The sequence below is a fragment of the Trachinotus anak genome, unplaced genomic scaffold, assembly GCF_046630095.1.
Source record: "Trachinotus anak isolate AG129_WGS33_773 ecotype Australia unplaced genomic scaffold, CSIRO_AGI_Tana_v1 ptg000002l, whole genome shotgun sequence".
Taxonomy (NCBI): Eukaryota; Metazoa; Chordata; class Actinopteri; order Carangiformes; family Carangidae; genus Trachinotus; species Trachinotus anak.
The window spans coordinates 6,838,177-6,853,230 of record NW_027273853.1 but is presented as its reverse complement, the minus strand read 5'-3'; the positions used below and the strand labels follow the sequence as shown (position 1 = coordinate 6,853,230).

General features: G+C 41.5%; 1 long non-coding RNA gene and 1 pseudogene across 1 annotated transcript; both read left to right on the top strand.

The window, feature by feature from the left end:
- Nucleotides 1–3,229: 3,229 nt before the first annotated feature.
- Nucleotides 3,230–5,311, top strand: LOC139627086 (uncharacterized). The gene is made up of 3 exons (XR_011692498.1): nucleotides 3,230–3,386; nucleotides 3,955–4,015; nucleotides 5,182–5,311. It is a non-coding gene; the product is annotated as an uncharacterized lncRNA (long non-coding RNA).
- Nucleotides 5,312–9,800: 4,489 nt separating this feature from the next.
- Nucleotides 9,801–14,418, top strand: LOC139629995 (uncharacterized; annotated as a pseudogene).
- The last annotated feature ends 636 nt before the right edge of the window (nucleotides 14,419–15,054 follow it).

Here is a 15,054-nt window from a genome sequence, read left to right as displayed (position 1 = left end):
GCGTGAAAACAAGATACTCTGCTGACTAAGTGGCCTAGGATTTTGGAGCATGGTCAAGCGTCCACAACATAGAGGATGAGCAAAAACAACCAGAAGCATGTAATTCAATGGTAATTCAGCTTGTAGACTTCAATAGTGTGGAACAAGATTAACATAAAGCAGCTAAAACTGGCAAATTACACTCATAAATCACCTCTTTGAAGATGAAATCAGAAGTATTATATCAGTAATGTAATAGTAATATATCCAGCTGAAGTTTGGTGCAACAGTGAACTCATTTGATGTGGTTGGACATACTGTCCTTTATTTGCATATTGAGAAATGTTGATCAGGTTTGTCAAGTTGTACCTGTGTGATTGACAGACAGTATATCTGCTTTCATGTTACCTGACCAGTTGATGACACTTGACACCAACTTAATGCAAACGAAAAGACTACACGCTCTCAAATGCTCTTGTGTCAGTTTGTTTGCCTCAGAGGAATCGGTGTCTCTACCCTCAAGCCTCAGTATAAACACATTCTGGCTGATTAGACGTCTCCTCCCGCTGATGCTGTGATACAAATGTAAAGTGTCCTGCCTAAGCAGGTGCAACAAAACGAGCAGGAGAGTCAGAGATATCAGTTAAATCAGTCCTGAGATGAGGCCTAATCAGCTTAAAAAGTGAGTGTGCACAGATAAAGCTGCTCTTGACAGTCAGGTCTTGTCAACTCACTGTGATAAACAGTCTGTGTATGTAACTGCAGGGACCATTCTTGCAGACAGCAATCTTCACTGTCTGCTGTCACCATTATAAACACAAATATATCCTGCTTTTCATTGCATACGTTATTGATTTTGGCTAAAGGAATGACATAGGTTGGTCAATAAAGCTGTTTAATAATGAAAATATCTTATTTAATAATGAAAAACAAAATTTCTAGATGTTTTCTCCAGTGCTACAGAGCAGCCCTTTAGATAATATTGGGGGTATTTTGACTAGCATTATCGCAAAGTATGAATATTAGCTTTTGGTAAAAATACAATATATATTTCCAGAAGCGATAATGAAATTATTTGACACCAGTTAAGTTGTTAAGCAGTACAGATTTTAGGGAAACAAAAAAGTTGTTTGTTAAAGTTTGAAACATTGAATCATTTTTGTGTTGCCGTTGCATATGCAGTCAGTGTAGGCCTCATTTGCCCAAACGTCTCAACCATTTCAGTGTAGATCTGTGCAGTTCTGAAGATGTGTTTGTGCTAACGCCAGAGCCAGCCTCCTCAAATCTCAGTGTGTAATCTAACAACACAATCAGTGCAACTTTTTGCAGTTTTTTCTCCCTTCGCCCCTGTTGACCGACTTCTTCCAGTGTGAAGTGGCTGCTTGTAAAACTACACTTTCAAAGTAGCCTCCCCCCACACTGCCAGTTGCAGCGGACTCTTTGTCCATCACAATGTGAGCTAAGGAAACAAAGGCACCATTACGGGCCCTGAGGTTTTTTGGGAGCTGTCTGTCACTCAAACCCATTGTTGACGTGTGCAGGGCTCAGAAGACAAAGGCACTTTGTGTGAGGAGGGAGCTGGGACACACCCTTCTCCTCCTCTATCTCTACCTCTTATCTGCCTCTCTGTCTGTCTGTCAGATTTCTCTGCAGGTCTCTCTTTGATTTTTTTTTTAATCCAGTTTTATTCTTCCATAGAGGGATTTTCCAGATTTGGAAATTCTGCTTCTGTTTCTGTTTTTATTTTACTCTCCATCTCTCTCAGTGTCTGTTTGTTTCCAGTAGCATCACAGAATAACATCAAATGCACAGTTAAATAGAGAATTTAAAAAAAATTGACGAGGGCTGGTCACACCAGAAAGTGGAACAGTGAAGTTCATCCCTTCATTCTTGTGAAGTAGACGCTGCTACATTGGTGGTGACACAGAGAGCATAGAGAACATAGCTCTGGGGGTAACAGCTAACATGCTAGTAACCAGGGTCATCAGTCACAACAGATTTCCAAGCTTATTTTTCTGTGCACTGGGTCATTTTGTACATCACACATACAATGAAGGCTTTAAAAAATAAAAAATTAAAAACATAATACAGTAACAGACATTCAAAAGACATGTTTCTACCATTTGCTCCTGTCTCTATCAATCTATGTGAAAACCACTCCTCTTTTGAGGATAAAATGTATAATTTTTTTACTATTTATATTTATGTTATATATATATATATATTATATTTCACACTATTTATGATTAAAAATAGTGTTAAATAAAACTAGACAGTGCAACACAGAAGTAATGAGCTTCCTCAGTTTTGGACTCAGTTCTCTGTTCCCTGAAAGTTCAGTTCTGTGAAGGTGGGTTACTGTAGGTCACCTGCTATTGCAAACTGAAATCAAAGTTCACCTAAGCTGAACTCAAAGTGAAAGGTTTGCATGAATCTACCTTGCCCACACAAAATAAGTGAACGAATAAAAAAAACTGGCACCAATTCTACTTTACCACAAATGTAAAAGCTGCTGTGACTGGGATTTCTTAGTCTCAGGAGGTTTTCACACGTGTGACTGTTTGCTGGTTTGTTTCTTCACTTGTCAGCGGGATTATGCAAAAGGTACTCCACCCATATGCATCAAACTTGGTGAGGGGTTGTGACATGGGCCAGGGAAGAACCTGTTAAAATTTGGTGCAGATACAGGAATTTCTTATCATGTTTTTTGACATTTTCATATTGTTTGGCCTTGGCATAGGTGTTCACTCTACTGAGTGCCATTCTAGTTTCTATTTTTGTCTTTATTCTTTTTCTCTTCTTTTCCTGGTTCTTTATAGTTATTGCATGCTCTAGATCCCACTGTCCAACACACACACACACACACACACACATGCACAAGTGGAAACATTGGTTTCATTGTGCTGGTACAAGTACAGCAAGGTTTCCATCCAAATGTTATGACAGATATCGCAAAACACAAAAGTGAAAAAGAAACAATTGATCAAATTCCCCTCTATCCTTTCACTTTTACTTTCACTTGAGAGAAAATTGTGTAGCTGCTGTGTAGAAGAAATGAAAACAAATCAAAGACACAGTTGGTTTTATTTCACTGACTGTGCATATGAATTAATTTGCTGATTAAAAGCAGCAACATTTCAAAACTTGACTTGACAGTCCAGCAGAAAATGATCTATGATGTGTTTCTGGCTTCTGTGGCTTTGTTTCTCCACAGTCCTGTAACTGGACCAGAAGGTCAGGACTACCAGAATAAAGTTGGAGTTTGTTCGAAGGCCACAGGCACTCTGACTGTGTAGGCATCGCAGTCCTGCCCTTTGACCCTGATGACATCATATGACTGGCTCTCATGCGTCTTTCGTGAACCAAGGGGGTCAAGATTATTCAGTGGACTTTCAAACAAGCAAAGAGTAAGTGTGGAGAAGCGAGAGGCCTGGACAATTATGTGTGTTTGCTCTGAGAGGCGCTGCTCTCTGTGTGTATGCGTGGTCAAAGTCATTGACATTGTTTGATTCAGCGAGTGTGTGAGAAAGACCGAAATGCTGTATGTGTGTGAATGTGTGTGTTTCTATCTGCATTTTCATGGATTCATTTGAAATGAATTCTTAAAAACAGGAAAATTAGCCATTTGGATTTCCTCCTTCTTTTTGTCCATGAAAATAACACCATTCAGTTCAGTCCTGAGGTCATTTACATAACATTTAGAGGGCCCTGGTTAACTTGCAACTTGTTATGAGAACACGTTATTCAGGACAGATGAAATTACAAAAAGAGTAACATTACATCAGTCGACCATGACATATTTTGATAAGGTGGTTTACTCTGTTTACGACTTACTGTTGTTGCCCCTTTTCCTTCCTTTCATTCCCGCTCTTTTCTTCTGAATAAGGCTAAGCTAACACGAGTAAACTGGATAATAATAATAATGTATACAGCAGCAATGTTTCAGGAATGACGTGTTTTATTCCCAACCCACAGTGTCGAATGGATTTTAAATGTGAGCCACCAGCTACACAGCAGATAGCGTGAAATGTAACAGGTAACAAGAAATAAAAGCTAAAAGTAATACTTATTCCCATTAATGGTGTGGGAAGTTTTAAGTTAAGCGTTGAAACAAAAGTGCACTCCTGTAACAATGTTGGACCCTCTGAAAATTACAGATATGTTCATGCAAAAAGAAAATGTTTCCTGTGTTTGAAAAAGAAATAAAATAAGAAATGGTATTGACATGTAGGAGAGCAGGAGACCCTTTTCTGTCAGGTGGAGGTATCTCCAGTCACTCACTACCTGAGCTTTGTGATTATTCACACAACCTCAGTGAGAGCTCTGAGGAAACACCAGATGCCAAACAAACACTCATAACATTATATATAAGTAGCAATATGTAGCCTTGATTAGGGAAGTGCAATCAACCAACTCGTGAAACAGAAGTTTCTGTTTTTAAGTATTTAGGGTGTTTGTGTGTGGTAGTAAAACTAAGATATGTTACTGGCATAAACAATACCACAAACAATATGTCAGCATAGTATGTGGTCTGGTATGACTGTGTGGAGATCGCCCTGGGCAATTGACATTTAGATTCTTGGTCTGAATTATCATCTTGGTCCAGACCTGTGCGCGAAGCAGTTGAAAAAAGCTCAGAATCAAAGAGGCAGAGACCTGTGAAGAGATTCATGTAAAATTTGTGGAGATATATTTACACTGCAAAGCTAAGGCCATATGATGATAATAAAACATAATTTATATATAAAATACAGCACAAAGTGTTCGACATAAAAGCAAAGCTTAATCAACATTTACATTAAAATGAAAAAGAAATGTGATAAAATAGGATAAAGTTAAATTACCCTCTGAACATCTGCATGAGAATAAAGCACTGACCGGAATCAGATGAGTTTCTGTTTACCCTTTACCTTGACGTGACATGTTTTGACACAAAAAGTTGATATGACTTCAAAATGATCAGACCCTGTTCCAAAACCTCAGCTTTTGTGTGACGGTGTTTGCGTTGTATAAATGATACGTATGTGCTGGATATACGACCCCTGACCTGGAAACATGAGCCTGCTGTTGTTTTTGTTGCTGTTGAACGTGAAACTGTGTGAAGTCAAGCAAATGCAAACAAAGTACACTAAACATGTTGAAAGTGAACACATCAATTTGTGATGGCTCATCGATGATGCTTTGCATGGTTGTTCTTCCCAGAAACCTCACCACACCTGTAGTTCACACCCACTGGAACGAGTTCATTCAGCAGCCAAGGAGGAAGAATCTCCTGAGTTATTATGTAATTATGCAACTGATTATGCAACTTGCACCTTTTTAACAGCTTGGAAAAAATGACGCTTACTACTTTTTGCCCAATAAAATTCTGAATGGACATGTCAGAATTTTTCCCAGCCTCTGTTCCTGATATCTCCAACATCCTTTCACCTTCTTCTCTTTTCACTTCACTCCATGTCTTTTCTTGCCATACATGTCTCTAATTTCAGCAGGATCATAGTAACTCTGTCACTGTCAACTACAGGCAGAGTGAGGCGTAAGTACTGGAGTTAATGTTCACCACAGTGTACAGGAAACAAGACACAGAAAATGTTTCTGGTAATTGAAAATGAAGTTCCTGATTATTCACTCTCGATAATTTTTGTGTGGGTTTTTTTTTGTCATTTCCATCTGTTTTTAAATGCATGTTTACCGAATATTGCATGAAATTGATTAAAAAAGAAACAAAACAAAAACATCTTATCTTTTCTGAGATACCCTCTGTCCTACAAACTTCTGCACACACACACAAACACACACACACACCCACACCCACACAAATACACACACGCCCACACAAACACACACACATATACATACACACACACACACACACACACTGGCCAGAGGCACGAGGAGCTCTCAGTGGCTTCTCTTGGCCTCTTGAGTCAACAGGGGCAGGAGGTCAGAGGTCAAAAATGATAGAATTAAGCCCAAGGAGAAGAGAGGTGGGAGGGAAGAGGAGGAGGAGGAAAACGAGTGTAGGACACCAGGGGGGGTGGAGGAGAAACAAACAACGGGGGAGATTTTGGCGGGAAAACCGGGACAGATCTGGAAAGTCACCTCTTACAGACAGACGGTGAGTCAGAGTCTGCTTCTGAATCACACTCACATGCTCATACACAAGCAGAGAGCTCAGATATAACGCCATGCACACACACACACACACACACACACACACAACCCCCCACACCTTAGCAGTCTACACACTTACACCAAACAATAACTGCACCCCCCTCCTGCACACACATACACACACACACACATAGGCTTTGAGATGATGTCATCTTTCTTTGCCTCTGTGGCATTGCTACACAAGCATGACTCAACATTTTGTGTGTGTGTGTGTGTGTGTGTGCATCTGTCTATATGTGCATTGACTCACGGGGTCAAAGTCCACATTTCAAGTGTGATGTCACTTATCACTGACTAATCCTCTCTGGACCATTTGAACAAAATAGGACAGAGGGCGGGAAGAAAGGAGGGAGATGGAGGGAAATTTTCTTTGTCACTATGTGTGTTTGTGTGTGCATGTGTGTGATTGCAGGCCACAAAACACAGCCTTTGTCCCCTGCCATTCTCACATTTGCTACACATGCACATTGGATCACTCTTTAAGTCCTTAATTAGACACACACCCAGTACTTACTGTTCTAACTTAACGAAATACGAGCAGCTCTCTTCTCTGTCTCTTTCACACAAAAACGCACACAGCTAATAACAACTTTGGCCACAGGTATTTAAGAGAGTGCAAACTCCTCTAATCACATGCACATTAGCTCTCACAGCAAATACGTGCACGTTTAGTCCACACACTTCCTTGAAATGAGGAGTGTATAAACACGTCGCCATCACCTCCACTTCAGTGAAATGATTAGAGCCCGGGGCCAAATTAAACATCCCCTGGACGCCGGCCTGGGAAATGAACTCATAGCTAAACCCATGACATGGCCCAGTAGACATGAAAGCCCTCATAGAGAGGGCCGTCAGGTGAAACGGGGCAAAGGCAGGGTGGCACCAGGCCTGCACGGATGTGGCAGGAGGGCATGATGTCAGTGGGGTCTCTGCAGGCCCTGCCAGGCAGCGCGGCGGTCGTGGATCAAGCATGTAGTCTGATGCCAGCACAGGTGTACACGCAAAAACACACACGCAGCCACAACACACAATGTCACAGCTTGGCAGGAGCCCGCAGGGACATGGAAAGACGGGTTGTATATTTCACACTTGTACGTACAGTGTCAGACCGAACAAAAAGCGCTCTGTTTTTAAGTATAAATAAATGTGTGTTTGCATGTGTGTGAGTGTGAAGGGATGGTGTGACAACCTGAAGCTGGTGACAGCAGGTAAACAGTGGGCTGATGCTCTGAAAAAGAGAAACATCAACATATTAACATAGTAGAAACATAAATGAATGTTACAATATAGCAGTGAATAAATATAGTTGTATATTTTTGATAGTCATGGCATCATGTCAACATCTTGGTTGCCTTTGGCAGGATGGAGCAGAGTAGAACCACTGCTTCTTGGTGTCAGAAGGTGCCAGTTGGGATGTTTTGTACACTCTATTAGGATGAATCTCAGATGCCTCCTTTGGAGACCCAGAACACCTTGGTGGGATTATATATCCCATCTGGCCAGGATCTCCCACTGTGAGCTGTACAGGCTAGGGGACATCTGGGTTTACCTTGCTGCCACTGCAACCCAGACCAGAAGTGGTGGGAAATGGATGGATGGTTAACTTTCTTTGTGGCACTGACAACAAATAACTGAGAATCCCCCACCACACTGTGCAGCTTCATGAAATAAGCAGCATTTTATCCCCCTCTCTCTCTGAACAGGAGCCAATCATGTCTCAACAAAACATCTTTATCATCTACAGCAAACAAGGTTTCTGATTTTCTCTCCTGTTTCTCAGATGCCTTTGTTTCTAATAGAGGAAACATGAGGCTACTGAACAGAAAAAATAATACTGAGGCCAAAACATGGGCAAAAGTGAGTCAGCAACAGAGTGAGACTGTCTACTTTATCACCCCTTGGTGCGTGAGAAAAAATTCTGACATTGGAAATGAAGACTCAGCAGTCTAATAATAGCTCTACATTCAAAAACACAACAAGTGAACTCAGCAGTAATTCACTGTCGCACTGGTTAATGTAGTACATGTGGGATTTCTGCCATACATAATCTGTAATTAAGGCTAAATGATGTCAGAGATATATGACATCCCATGAACAAAACAACCAATCCTTGTACTAATGTAAAGATGTCAGCATCCCACTGTTTCCCAGATGTGTTGTGGTTGAAACAAGATGGTTTGTTACATGACAGACACTACATCATGTTAACAAGGGGGGTGTTTCCTCCAGCACTTTAATGTGTGTTTTATGTACAAAATACAAGGATGTGTATATACATTTTCTTTTTCAGCACATCCCTGATTCACACACTGACCCATGGCGGCTGCTTCTGTCCACCACAGCTCAGCTGGTGCTGAAATGCCTCTCTGCTTTATTCATGTGACATTCTTTACCTCCACCTCATCTGCTTAGTTTGTATATTAACACAGCTGGTCATGTGTTATGGCTTATTTAACACATTACTTACACTACTTAACAACAACAAAGAACAAAAATTCAGTTGTAAAATTTCTTCTGTGACTCCCCTGTTTTGTTGTGTCTTCGAAAGTAGCCCATGAGTGGGGTTGTTTTGGCATGGAAACTACAAATTCACAACAAGAAGGCTGCATTACAGTAAAAATATGGCTATGTCACTTGAAAGATGTGGGCATTTACCAGGCAGGGATGTGTGCTTGGTTGCATTATGGAAGATTTTGAAGGTTAACCTTCAAAAGTAAGTAAGGACTAAAAGTCAGGTAAACTTGGCCTCTGCTGCCTCAGCTTAGATCATTCTTTTTAATCTGTCTCTTATATGACCCACAACTTTATGTGTGTACTTTTAAATTATGTCATTCTAACATCTTTAAAGGAGCTATATGTATTTTTTTTTTGCTATCATAACCTAGCCAACCTTAGCATTACCAGCTGTTTACTTATCAGTCTAGAAGAGACATTGTGTGTTTATCAAACTTCATCGAACTTCATTCCTTTACTCACCCAGAGCTGTCTCCAGTGGTGGAAAGCAATGCCAATTTTGACTCTTATTTTCCGTCTATAAGTTATTTTCATCTTCTTTTCCTGAGTCCACAGCTAGCCCTAGCACTTTACAACAGCAAGTCACTGTAGCACCTAGTCTACCCTGAAGACGTAGCACTGCTCAGAGAGCATATTATAATATTGTAAACGCAATGTTGGGCTGAAGCTCTGGGCAAAAAACCATGTGGCAGATAAAAAATCACGTAGAGCTTGTAAGTGTTTGATTTTGGTTATTTTTTTAATGGCATCATAAAAAGTCGCGAATAGAAAAATACAAAAACAACAGCAAGTTAATCAGTCCCAAGAAAACTATAGCTCAAATTAGCAAAGGCTGGAGACTATGAACAATTAAGGAGCCCTTTATTGTTCATATTGTTCATTGCTGTCTATGAGAAGCTCTGCGGTAAGCGTATTGTGTCACTTCCGGTTGTTGGTGGTGTTGTGTTTGTTGCTGCTCCCCCTGAACTCAGCTGATCCTAGTTGTATCTTTGTATACAACCACTAATTATCTGTTGTACTGTCGAACTTCTGTTCGATCACTCCTAGCTCTCTCCTTCTCTTCGTGAGATTCTCATTAAAACACAGCTGTTTACACGCTAGCTCTGTTAGCTACTTTAGCTTAGCAGTTAATGATGGCTTCTGTCTCTCCCTCTCCTGCTCTCTCTTGCTCAGCCTGCTTCATGTTTAGTTCCTCCTCTGCCTCCTTCAGCGATAATGGTACATGTAACAAATGCAGTTTGTTCGCAGTTATGGAGGCGAGGCTCAATGATTTGGAATCCCGGCTCCGCACCATGGAAACAACAACGTTAGCTTCTCCAGTTAGCCAGCCCCCAGCAGCTGGTGCGGACCGGCCCAGTGTAGCGTCTCCTGTCGCTCCTTCTCTCCCCCCAGCAGCTCCCGAGCAGCCGGGAGGTCAGGGCGGCTGGTGACTGTTCGTAACAAGAAAAGGCTTAGTCCTAAACAAAAGCCCACGGCTCACCACCGACCTGTTCACGTTTCTAACAAGTTCTCCCCACTCAGCGACACACCCGCTGGGAAACAAACTCTGGTCATTGGTGACTCTATTCTGAGAAACGTGAAGTTAGCGACACCAGCGGCCATAGTCAAATGTTTCCTGGGGCCAGAGCAGCGACACTGAGTCCAACCTGAAGCTGCTGGCGAAGGATAAACGTAAATACAGTACGATTGTAATACACGTCGGCACTAATGACACCCGATCACACCAATCGGAGATCACTAAGATTAATGTGGAGTCGGTGTGTACTTATGCTAGAACAATGTCGGACTCCGTAGTTTTCTCTGGGCCCCTACCCAACCTGACCAGCGGGGACATGAAGCCGCTTGTCATCGTTCAACCGCTGGTTATCGAGGTGGTGTTCCGCTAACGATGTGGGGTTTGTTGATAACTGGCAGACTTTCTGGGGAAGACCTGGTCTGATTAGAAACAAACATCCCACGCTGGATGGAGCTGCGCTCTTATCTAGAAACTTCACTGAGTTTATTAGAAAGCCAAAGCCATGACAAACCAGAGCTGAGACCAGGAGGCAGAGCCGCAGTCTTACACTCTTCTCTGCGCCTCTTAGAGCAGTCGCTGCCATTCACCCCCTAAAAACTGTGTCTGTCCCCCCACCACCTACATTTAAATATAATAAATCAAAAGTGAACAGAGGAGGAGTTAGACATGAAAACCTAATAAAAATTAACACAACTGTTAGTCCAGAACCAAATAACAGGAAAATTAAATGTGGATTATTGAATATCAGATCACTCTCATCTAAATCTCTACTAGTCAATGATCTGATAACTGATCATAACATTGATCTGCTCTGTCTGACTGAAACCTGGCTGCAGCAGGATGAATATGTTAGTCTGAATGAATCAACACCCCCCACTCATGTTAACGTTCATATCCCTCGAAGCACAGGCCGAGGAGGAGGGGTGGCAGCCATTTATCACTCCAATTTATTACTGAATCCCAAGCATAAGGTTAATCATAATTCGTTTGAAAGCCTTATTCTTAGTCTGTCTCACCCAAACTGGAAGACACAAAAACCAGTCCTACTAGTTACTGTATATCGTCCTCCTGCTCCTTACTCTGAGTTCTTATCTGAGTTCTCAGACTTTTTATCTGAGTTAGCTCTTAGCACAGATAAAGTCATCATAGTGGGTGATTTTAACATTCATGTAGATGTTGAAAGTGACAGCCTGAGTCATGCATTTAATTCATTATTAGACTCAATTGGCTTCTCTCAGCATGTTAATGAACCCACTCACTCTTTTAATCATACCCTTGATCTGGTTCTGACTTATGGGATTGACATTGAATACCTAACAGTTTCTCCCAGAAACCCTCTTTTATCTGACCATTCTCTGTTAACATTTGAGTTTTCAGTCATGGACTACACAGCATCTGGGGAAAAAATCTATTACAGCAGGCGTCTGTCTGACAATACCGTTAGCAAATTTAAAGAAAGGATCCCATCAGTACTTAGCCCACTGCCATGTATCAATGCAGTAGGGAACAGCTCTCTTAACTTCACAGCCACACAGGTTGATGATTTTGTTGATAGTACTGTAGCCTCACTGCGTGCAACTCTAGATACTGTGGCCCCTCTGAGGAAGAAGGTAGTGAGTCAGAGAAGGCTAGCTCCATGGTACAACTCAGAAACACGAGCTTTAAAGCAAAATTCAAGGAAACTAGAAAGAAGGTGGCGTTCTACTAACCTGGATGAATCTTTAAAGGCTTGGAAAGACAGCCTGTTGGCGTATAAAAAAAGCCTCCGTAAAGCCAGAACATCCTATTATTCATCATTGATAGAAGAAAACAAGAACAATCCCAGGTTTCTGTTCAGCACTGTAGCCAGGCTGACAGACAGCCACAGCTCTGTTGACCCATCTATACCTTTAGCCCTCAGTTGTAATGACTTCATGAGCTTCTTTACAGATAAAATTGTCTCTGTTAGAGAAAAAATTCACCATCTCCTCCCCACAGCTGGTTCAGATGTATTGTCCAGTTCAGCAGCCTCAGAGTCAACTGTAACTGGCTTATATTTTGACTGTTTCTCTCCTGTACATCTCCCTGAGCTCACTTCAACAGTTTATTTATCTAAACCATCATCCTGTCTTCTTGACCCCATTCCAACAAGGTTGTTCAAAGAGGTTTTTCCTTTACTTGACACCTCTATATTAAGTCTGATTAACTTATCTTTATCAACTGGTTATGTACCGCAGGCTTTTAAAGTTGCAGTAATTAAACCTCTACTTAAAAAGCCTACTCTTGATCCTGACGTTTTAGCCAATTATAGACCTATATCCAACCTCCCCTTTATCTCCAAAATCCTTGAGAGGGTCGTTGCAAGCCAGTTATGTGATTACTTGCACAGGAATGGTTTGTTTGAAGACTTTCAGTCAGGTTTTAGAGTCCATCATAGCACAGAAACAGCTCTGGTTAAGGTTACCAATGATCTCCTCATAGCCTCAGACAATGGACTTGTCTCTATACTTGTCCTACTAGATCTTAGTGCCGCATTTGACACCATCGATCATAAGATTTTATTACAGAGACTAGAACATATGGTCGGCATCAAAGGAACCGCACTAAGCTGGTTTAAGTCATATCTGTCAGATAGACTCCAGTTTGTTCATGTTAACAATGACTCCTCTATCATCACAGAAGTCAGTCATGGAGTTCCACAAGGTTCTGTGCTAGGACCAATGCTCTTCAGTCTATATATGCTTCCTCTGGGAAACATTATTAGGAGGCACCAGATGAATTTCCATTGTTACGCAGATGACACCCAGCTGTACTTATCCATGAAGCCAGGTGAGACTAACCAGGTAGCCAAGCTTCAGGTGTGTCTTAAGGACATAAAAATCTGGATGACCAGTAATTTCTTACTCTTAAATTCAGACAAAACTGAAGTTATTGTAATTGGCCCAAAACACCTCAGAGATACACTATGTGATAATATACTGACTCTGGATGACATCACCTTGGCCTCCAGAGCTACAGTCAGAAACCTTGGTGTCATTTTTGACCAGGACTTGTCCTTTACTTCACATATAAAGCAAGTCTCTAGGACAGCCTTCTTCCACCTGCGCAATATTGCTAAAATCAGACCCATTCTATGTCTAAAGGATGCTGAAAAACTAGTTCATGCATTTGTTACCTCAAGACTGGACTACTGTAACTCTTTATTGTCAGGATGTCCCAAAAATTCAGTAAAAAGCCTCCAATTGATCCAGAATGCGGCAGCACGAGTACTGACAGGAACGAGGAAACGAGATCACGTCTCTCCTGTGTTAGCCTCTCTGCATTGGCTCCCTGTAAAATCCAGAATCGAATTTAAAATCCTCCTCCTCACCTACAAAGCCATTAATGGTCAGGCACCATCGTACCTTGGAGAGCTTATAGTTCCCTATTTTCCCAATAGGACACTTCGCTCTCTAAATGCAGGTCTACTTGTGGTTCCCAGAGTTAGTAAGAGTAGAATGGGAGGCAGAGCCTTCAGCTATCAGGCTCCTCTCCTGTGGAACCAGCTCCCAGTGTGGGTTCGGGAGGCAGACACCCTCTCTACCTTTAAGATCAGGCTTAAAACTGTCTTGTTTAGTAAAGCTTATAGTTAGGGCTGGCTCGGGTATGTCCTGACCCATCCCTTAGTTATGCTGCTATAGAGCTAGACTGCTGGGGGATTCCCATGATTCACTGGGCGCTCTCTCCCTATTTCTGTCTCTCTCCCCCGCTCTCTCTCAATGACTTCATGCCATTAACTTTGTTTTTTTTTTTTCTCTCCCGTAGTTTTGTGCTTCTCCTCTCTCTCCCTCTCTCTGTCCTCATTCTGCAGGTATCTCTGCCTCGGGAGCAGCAGGATCCAGATCCACCACTACTCATCTTTACTATTACTATTACCTGTCTTTATTATTAATAACGCCATTACCGACACAGCTGTTCCTGGTCTCTCTCTCTTCTCTCCCCTCTCCTCCCCCTCCCCCTCTTTCTATCTTCCCCTAAACCCAACCGGTCGAGGCAGACGGCCGCCCACCCTGAGCCCGGTTCTGTTGGAGGTTTCTTCCTGTTAAAAGGGAGTTTTTCCTCCCCCCTGTCGCCAAGCGCTTGCTCGTTGTGGGAACTGTTGGGTTTTTCTCTGTAACAAAGTAAGGTCTTGACCTTACCCTGTAAAGTGCCTTGAGATAATGTATATTATGATTTGGCGCTATACAAATAAAATTGAATTGAATTGAATTGAATTGAATATCATAGAATTGACATTTTTGAATTAGGCCAAGTATACAGAAGCATAATGCATTCACTTTAGGAAAAAAAAATATTATGCTCTGTTTAGACTCAGAATAAAGATAATAACCTTCAGATTTAAAAAAAAAAAAATAGAGAAAGGATTATTCTCTGACCTTACCTGAGTCATTTATGCTCCTAAAGCCAAAACTATGGACATGTCAGATCAGAAAACTGTCTCATTTTTGCAATGGTGATATGAAACGACTTTGGAAAGCAAAGTCATGTATCGTTCTGGAGGGCAATTACAAACGCCTTATTTTATCATTTAATTTAGTTGACTTGTTGCTTGTGGTCTGAGATAATTATTTCCAGATGACCTCTTTAAGATGTTTGTTTGTTCTAGTTTGCCCATAATCCCTGACACAAGTTTTGACACCAGCTTTGTCACTAAGGTCATGTACAATGTAGAAGCAAGTAGGGGCTATTTTCACAGTTTCCAGAGGAAGTGAAAGTATCGAGCAGAATACCTAGATCTAAAAAGCACTGCTCAGCACATTACATGTCAAAGAACACATAAAAAACAAATCCTTGTATCCCTTCTCTTTTTTTCAGAAAGTCTATCAGGCTTTTAGTTTGAAATGTCAGTTCAG